Raw genomic sequence first — 7,982 nt, 5'->3', positions numbered from 1 at the left:
ATGAACTGCCAGAGGAAGTGATGGATGCAGGTACAGTTACAATGTTTAAAAGATATTTGGATAAGTACATGAATAGGAAAGGTTTGGAGGGATATGGGCCAAATGTATGCAGGTAGATCTAGTTAGTTTGGGAACATGGTCGGCGTGGACTAGTTGGACCAAAAGGTCTATTCCATGGTGTATGACTAGTAAGAAAGCCCTTTGATCTGGTAAGACTATTGTGACTATACTTTTTTACGTGCTATTGTATTATTCATTTCCAACTTTTTAGGGGTCATGGATTTCTGTTGCTTGGAATTTTTCAGCATTGGGTAATCAGGTGACATATGGCAATTAATATATAAAATTTTATAACACTTATTGGAGAGAGATACTGCAGCATTGATCCAAAAATTGTCAGTTGTTGTTATCAAGTGTCCTTGATGATGTCGATCTTCTTGGCTGTTGTTGGAGCTGTATTCATCCAGGCCAGTAAAGAATATTCCATCACATTCCTTACTTGTGCCTTGTAGACAGGATACATCTTTGGGGATTCAGAAGGTGAGTTGCTCAGCATAGGATTTCTAGTCTCTGACATGCTCTCATAGCCATTATATTTGTATAGGTAGTCTCGTTCAGCTTCTGGTCTTTGGTAACCCCCACCATGCTAATAGTGGAAGACTCAGTGCTTGTAATACCACTGAATGTCATAGGAGATAATTAGATTCTCCCTTGTTGGAAATGATTTTATAATAATGGTAAATGTGGGCTCTCGGTATTCAACTTTCATCATCTGGTTGCCAACCTGAGATCTTAATGGATTTAAAATGGCTTTTGATGAGTAAAAATACTGATCTAAAATTGCCAGGTTAAGCCAAGCATGATGAATCAAACAAAATTAATATTGTTATAAAAGTCACTGAAAATCGGACATGCATCTCCTGGGTGATTTCAGACATGTGGACATATAAATCAGGAACAGGAGTAGACCATTCAGGCCCTCAGACTTGCTCTACCATTCAATAAGAACATGGCAGATCTGATTGTAACCTCAAATTCACATTCCCACTCACTCTTGACAACCTTAATAAATCAGAATCAGAATCTATATTCAAGGACTCTTCTTCAATCACCTTTTGTAGAGACACAGCTCCAAAGATTCACAACCCTCTGCGAGAAAACATTTCACCTAATCGCTGTATTAAATAGGTGACGTCTGATTTTCAAAGTTCTAGATTCTCCCATAAGAGGAAACCTCCTCTCCATATCTTTGCTGTCAGGATTCTACAGGATTTTATATGTTTCAGTCAAGTTGTCTCCTACTCTTCTAAACTACAGGAGATAAAATTCTAGCCCATTCAAGCTGTCTTCAAAGTACAAACTGTCCATTCCCACTATTCATCTAGCAAACCTTGTCTGAAACCGTAACATTATAAATTGAAAGCCAAATTATTTTCATTTCTAACCTGTTCCCTGGATTTAATGATATGCGTGCAACTCTAAGTAATTGGGAACTGAAAGCGGACATTTCCTACTTTCATCTAAACACTGATCAAGCACAGTTAAAAAATAAAGAAAAAGATGTCTGGGATTGGTTCATTTTTCACCAAGGCAACGGAAAGCTCAATGTAAAATCTGTTCGTTGCTATTGTATGGTTTAATGCAAAGTGATGGTAATTGTTACCATGCACACTACGTGGAATTAATTAACATCTCAACAGAATTGAGAGGCATGTCTTAATGAAAAAAATGCAAGTATTGTACCAGATAGGATAAATAGTTTGTGCAGATGTGAGGCCCATGTGAAATATTTAGTAGGCACTTCAGGGCATGTGCTTTTATATGTTTAGTTTCTGGGTGTTCTGCATGTAATACCACAAATGACATTCTACTTGTTGAAAGAACCATTACAATTAGAGAGGTTCTCAATACCACAACCATTATCTTATTCAGAAAACTAGTTTCAGAAAGTTAAGGGAGTTGAACAGTGTTAAAAAGATGATACAAACAGAAAATTATGCAAACATTCACCAGGTCAGACAATAACTGTGCATAGAGAATCAGATCTTTTTAAGTGGGGTGGCATGGTGGCTCAGTGGTTAGCACTGCTACCTCAACACGTGGGACCCAGGTTCAATTCCACCCTCAGGCAACTGTCTGTATGGAGTTTGCACATTCTCCCTGTGTCTGCATGGGTTTCCTCCCACAGTCCAAAGATGTGTAAACTAGGTGGATTGGCTATGCTAAATTGCCTGTAGTGTTCAGGGACGTGTAGGTTAGTTGGGTTATGCGGGATGGGTCTGAGTGAGATGCTCTGACAGTTGGTGTGGACTTGTTGGACCAAAGGGCCTGTTTCCACACTGTAGGGATTCTATGATTCAACATTTGACCAACCTATATGCCAATGGAAATAGTTTCTCACACCTTCAAAGATTAAGTTTGTAAATGTATAATCCTTTAAACTTTTATCACTCAGGACTATATTATGATTGAATGTATAAGGATAGCTCACTACCTGACTTTTTATTCTGAGTCTGTTTAACTTAAAAGATTATTCAATTTTATAATTTGCTTCTATTAGTCATTCATAATCTTTGTGTACCTTTTGTATCAGTTTCAAGTTTTGAATTAGATATGTTTTATCAGCCAGTTCAAATACAATGAGCCACATGGTTGGGAACCCAAAGGAAGGGATACTACCAGTGCATTTCAACAGCCCTAGCTCTGAACATATAAGCAATTTTTCCCTAATATCCTTGGTCTTAAAAAATAAGAAATTCATTCTAGGCACAAACGGAGATAAGAACATCACCTGACAAATAGTCAGTGATAGGTAGTTGATTTAATGAGGAAATTAATACTCAATCAGAGAATGAGCTCAAAGTATTCATAGAATGTCTACAGTGTGGAAGCACACCATTCAGCCCATCAAGTTTCACACCAACCCTCCAAAGTCATCCCACCCAGATCCACCCCACTATCCCCATAACCCCACATTTTCCACAACTAATCCACCTAGCCTGTACATCCGTGGATGCTACAGGCAATCTAACATGGCCAATCCACCTAACCTGCACATCTTTGGACTGTGGGACCAAACCCACACAGACACATGGAGAATGTTCAAACTTCACACATATTGTCACCTAAGGGTGGAAGCGAACCCAGGTCCCTAGTGCTGTGAGGCAGCAGTGCTAACTGCAGTACCACCATAATCATGAAAGCCTGATAGTATATACCTCCCTAACCTTAACAAATAGGTAAGAAGCTATCACTTCATGTCCTCTTAGCAAGGACAATAAAAGACAATAACAACTAAGATTAGCCTATGGATAATGACACTTTAAGGAACTAGAGACAACACAGGGTGGAGCTAGAAGAACACACTCCACACTGTCTCTGACTCCAGCATCTGCAGTTCTTGCTAACTTTAAGGAACTAATCATGAGTTAATGGGAGGTGACAGCAGTCAATGTCTATCATCCTGAAAAACCAATTAGTGATTGATCATGCACCCCTTAGACCAATTAGAAATGAGCCTCACTTCCCCTCGGCTAATTAGAAACTAATGATATAAGTGATCATGCTGTGGTTTGTGGCATGAAAAGAGTTAATAAGCAACAGCTTTCAGAGCCCAAAGTGCACATCAAGTTTCAAATGTAAATTAGTGAGCTTGTTGTCCAAACAGAAGCATGAAGAACCTAGCAGTGTTGGAGACCAAGTGTCAACCGCACTTTCTAAGATGAACCAAAAAGCAGGAGTACACCTGTAAAGTTGCCCTGTTTTGACAAATATTACTTAATAAGCTGTTTCCTGAGTAACCTCAACAGACTGTCTCCTGTTGCCTTGATTGTTAAAGTCTTAAATGTAGAAAGAAATCTGTGATTTGAGTTTAAATTGTGAGCTAAAACTTACCTGGACCCTGCCCCATGACATGCCACTCTACTGCTGCACCTGACAACTTGTCCGCTGGGACTTAAAATCCTAATGCCACACGACCTGAAGCACGCCTCTCTCCTGGGACCCAAGAACACCACACATGGCACTGGACCCAATTCAGCCCCTTCTCCACCCCAGACAACACTCTTTCCCTGCCCAAAATCTGACACTTCCTTCCACCCAGAACCCAACATATCCCAGCCCCACCACTCAACTCTTTTCCCCATGAGACTTGGCACCATCCCTCTCCCTATCCCAATTCCTGGATCTGCCACTACCACTCACTCCCTACCAATAAACCAAGTACCTGGCACTACCCTTAACCACTGACCAAGCACCCTACCCATTGGCATTTCACCCACCCTAACGTCACATGTCCTTCATCTTTCACAGGAGCTGTCAAAGTGGCTGGTTGTGATGCTGGACATTTAAACCACACAATACAGCAATGGCTGCCAATGAAAAAGGGGGCATGATTCACCTTCCCTTGATAACCCTACACCACAAAGGCACAGTTGGATTTAAGGTGAGTTCCACATTCCTGCAGGAACTGTGATTGAAATCTCCTGCCAGAATATTTCTATGACTCTCGATGCGAAGCTCTTTCTCAGCCTAAAAGGATAGGAGCTGAGTTGCAAACTATGACAGCTCAATCAGACCCATTATTGTTAGGTACATGGGCTGCGATGCAGTGATGAATGATTTGACAGTCTGGTTACATGTGTATACATACACATGAACACATAGTTTCAAAATCATACTGGAATAAATATGAACATAGCACGGATGAATAAAGATGGGCATGGAGAGGTTGCAAGTCTGGAAGAGGGTACTGAGATAAGGCAGTGTTTACAAGGATAATGATGCTAAATTCCATCCAAAACTGACAAGAAATTATGCTGCAGTTGATATTTGTCAACGTAAATGGATTTGAATATTCCAGTTATATTTTGAATGATGTATTTAAAGTCTATAGATCTGTAGATATAGAACTTGCCTCCTGTACTTTCCTGCTACAAAATGTTCTTGTGCATTGTAACTTAATGGGCAAAGGTTCATATAATGGATTATTACTATAATATTGCTTTGAACCTTGCATGTGGTTTTGTCACAAATTGCGAAGTCTCCATTGTTGGATCTATGGGAAAACAGTATAATGTGAGGCTGTGTGTGTCTGTTTCTGATCATGAATGATTGAGTGTAATTAGGAATGAGCCAGCAGAGGGAGATTACCAAAAATGAGCCTGCGTGTGTGTGTTTCTGTGTGTGTGTGAGTGTGTGTGTGTGAGAGTGTGTGTGAGAGTGAGTGAGTGTGTGTGTGTGTATGTGTGTGTGTGAGAGAGTGAGTGTGTGTGTGTGTGAGTGTGTGTGTGTGTGAGAGAGTGAGTGTGTGTGTGTGTGTATGTGTGTGTGTGTGTTTCTGCGTGTATGTGTGTGTGTGTGTGTTTCTGTGTGTGTGTGTGTGTTTCTGTGTGTATGTGTGTGTGTTTCTGTGTGTGTGTGAGTGTGTGTGTGTGTGTGTTTCTGTGTGTTTGTGTGTGTGTTTGTGTGTGTGTGTGTGTTTCTGTGTGTGTGTGTGTGTGTGTGTTTCTGTGTGTTTCTGTGTTTCTGTGTGTGTGTGTGTTTCTGTGTGTGTGTGTTTGTGTGTTTGTATGTGTTTCTGTGTGTGTGTGTGTTTCTGTGTGTGTATGTGTTTCTGTGTGTGTGTGTGTGTGTGTTTGCGGTGCAGTGTGATGCCAACCGCATGCATTCAATTACCACACTATCATGAAGGACTCTCCTTCACTAACTCTCCCCTTGCCTGAGGTATCTGTCGCTATGGTCTGGCAGGACTATGTGACTTTATCTTTATGTGTGCACATGGTGAAAATTAGGCACAGCATTTTTTAAATCGCAAGTATATATTTAATTCAGAAAAAATATCTTTATGTATATATGAGAGGTACTAAAACAGATCTGTACAGTCTTTGCAGAGGGAAAAAAGCAAACACATTGGAAGTTGACATTCCTTTGGGTTTCCCTGCAGTTGAAAATAAAGACATTTTCTACTCGTGCAGGACGCTATTTACATTCATTCTGAGGCAAAGACAGGGTCCGACAACTGAATGGATCCTCATACTTTAGCAGAAAGACCTCAGACGATGGTCTTTCCCCACTGTGCCTTGGTGGCAGATGCCCCAAGCTTTAGTGCATCCCTCTGCATGTAGTCCTGGATTTTGGAATGCGCCAGTCTGCAACACTGGGTTTAGATCTTGGAAGACCAACAAGTTTCAGGCAGACCAAAGAGCGTCTTTCACCGAGTTGATGGCCCTGCATGCGTTGTTGATGTTTGTCTTATTGGGTGTCCCAGGGAACAGCCCGAAGAGCACAAAAACCATTGCATCTTTCTCCAGACCTTCTTTGCAAAGGCACATTCAGGAAGAGATGTGTAACAGTCTCTTCAACCTCCCCTGCAGCTGCTTCAAGGGCAGCCTGCAGTGGTGGAGAGAGTCTGGGTGTGCATGAAGGATCTCTCTTTTCACCACCAGCCAAGCAATGTCTGGTTTGTGCTGGTTGGAAAGTTCTGGTGATGAGGCATTCTGCAAAATGACTTTGGCAGTCTGGTCTAGGAACCACCCAACAGGATCAACCCTCTCCTTTTGCCACAGAATCTAGAGGATGTTACTTGCTGACCACTGTCTGATGGACTTGTGGTCAAATGAATTTTCCTTTGCAAAATTTTCCACAGTTGATTTGGAATGGTCCAACTACTTGGAGCATTCTGCAGCAACAAGGTCAGGGCCATCCTTCATTACACATGGGTAGGTCCAGAGTTTTGTACATGGTTTTCCTGCGGACCCGGTCCATCCAACATAATATTCTACAGGGACAAAAAGAGAAGTTGCTGGAAAAGCTCAGCAGGTCTGGCAGCATTTGTGAAGAAAAAATCAGAGTTAACGTTTCGGGTGCGGTGACCCTTCCTCAGAACTGAGGAAGTTCTGATGACGGGTCACCGGACCCGAAACATTAACTCTGATTTTTCTTCACAGATGCTGCCAGACCTTCTGAGCTTTTCCAGCAACTTCTGTTTTTGTTCCTGATTTACAGCATCCACAGTTCTTTCAGTTTTTATATAACATTCTACAGAAATATCATTTTGCACAAGGGGCATTTAACATGCAGGTTATGCTTTAGAAAAACAGGGCACTGGTGAGACTGCATCTGGGTATTGTAAACAGTATTACTCACCCTTTTTAAGGTGTTGGAAGCAGTTCAGATACCTGGATTAGGTGAGTGGTATTATGAGGAAAGGTTGGACAGGCTGGACTTGTATCAGTTGGAGTTTAGAAGTGTAAGAGGCAACTTCATTGAACACAAATTCTTGACCTTCAAGAAGATTGGTCTGGAGAAGATTTTTTGTTGGAAGATCTGGAATTGAAGGTCATCATTTTAAAATCAGGGGTCACCCATTTAAAACAGAGATTTGGTGATTTTTTTTCTCTAGGGGTCCAACGAGTCTTTTAACTCTCTTTCTAAAAAGTGGTGGAAGCAGAGTCTGTGAATATTTTCACGGCAGTGTTGGGTAGAATATTGTTAAGTAAGAGGGTGAAAACTTATCAGGTGGAAATAGGAATGCAGATTTGAAGTTAACACCAGATCAGCCATAATCTTATTCAATGGTGAAGTAGGCTTGAGGAGCGGAATAACCTCATCCAGCCCTGAATTTATATGTTTATATATTACATAGCTGCTTGAAATCAAACTCAGCTTAAGCCACTGCAACTCTCTGCAGACCTTCTTGGCAAAGGTACATTCCACAAGGAAGTGGGCAATGGCTCTTAGAATGCAAAAGCATTAATGAACGAATGGTAACATAGTATCAAATCAGGATGACTCGGAGGGAAACGTGCTAATGGTGGAATTCACATGCATTCGTGCCCTTGTCCTTCTAGGGCAGAGATCACAAGTTTCAAAAGTCCTATTGGAGAAGCATTGGTGTATTGTTGGAGTACATCTTGGAGATGGTACACCTTGCTGCCACTGCACGTCCCAGTGGTGAAAGGTGTTTGAAATGGACGTTGCCT

This window comes from Rhincodon typus, chromosome 28 (assembly GCF_021869965.1).
Source record: "Rhincodon typus isolate 14 chromosome 28, sRhiTyp1.1, whole genome shotgun sequence".
Lineage (NCBI taxonomy): Eukaryota > Metazoa > Chordata > Chondrichthyes > Orectolobiformes > Rhincodontidae > Rhincodon > Rhincodon typus.
The sequence above is the reverse complement of the archived record's forward strand: the minus strand, read 5'-3'. Positions refer to the sequence as shown.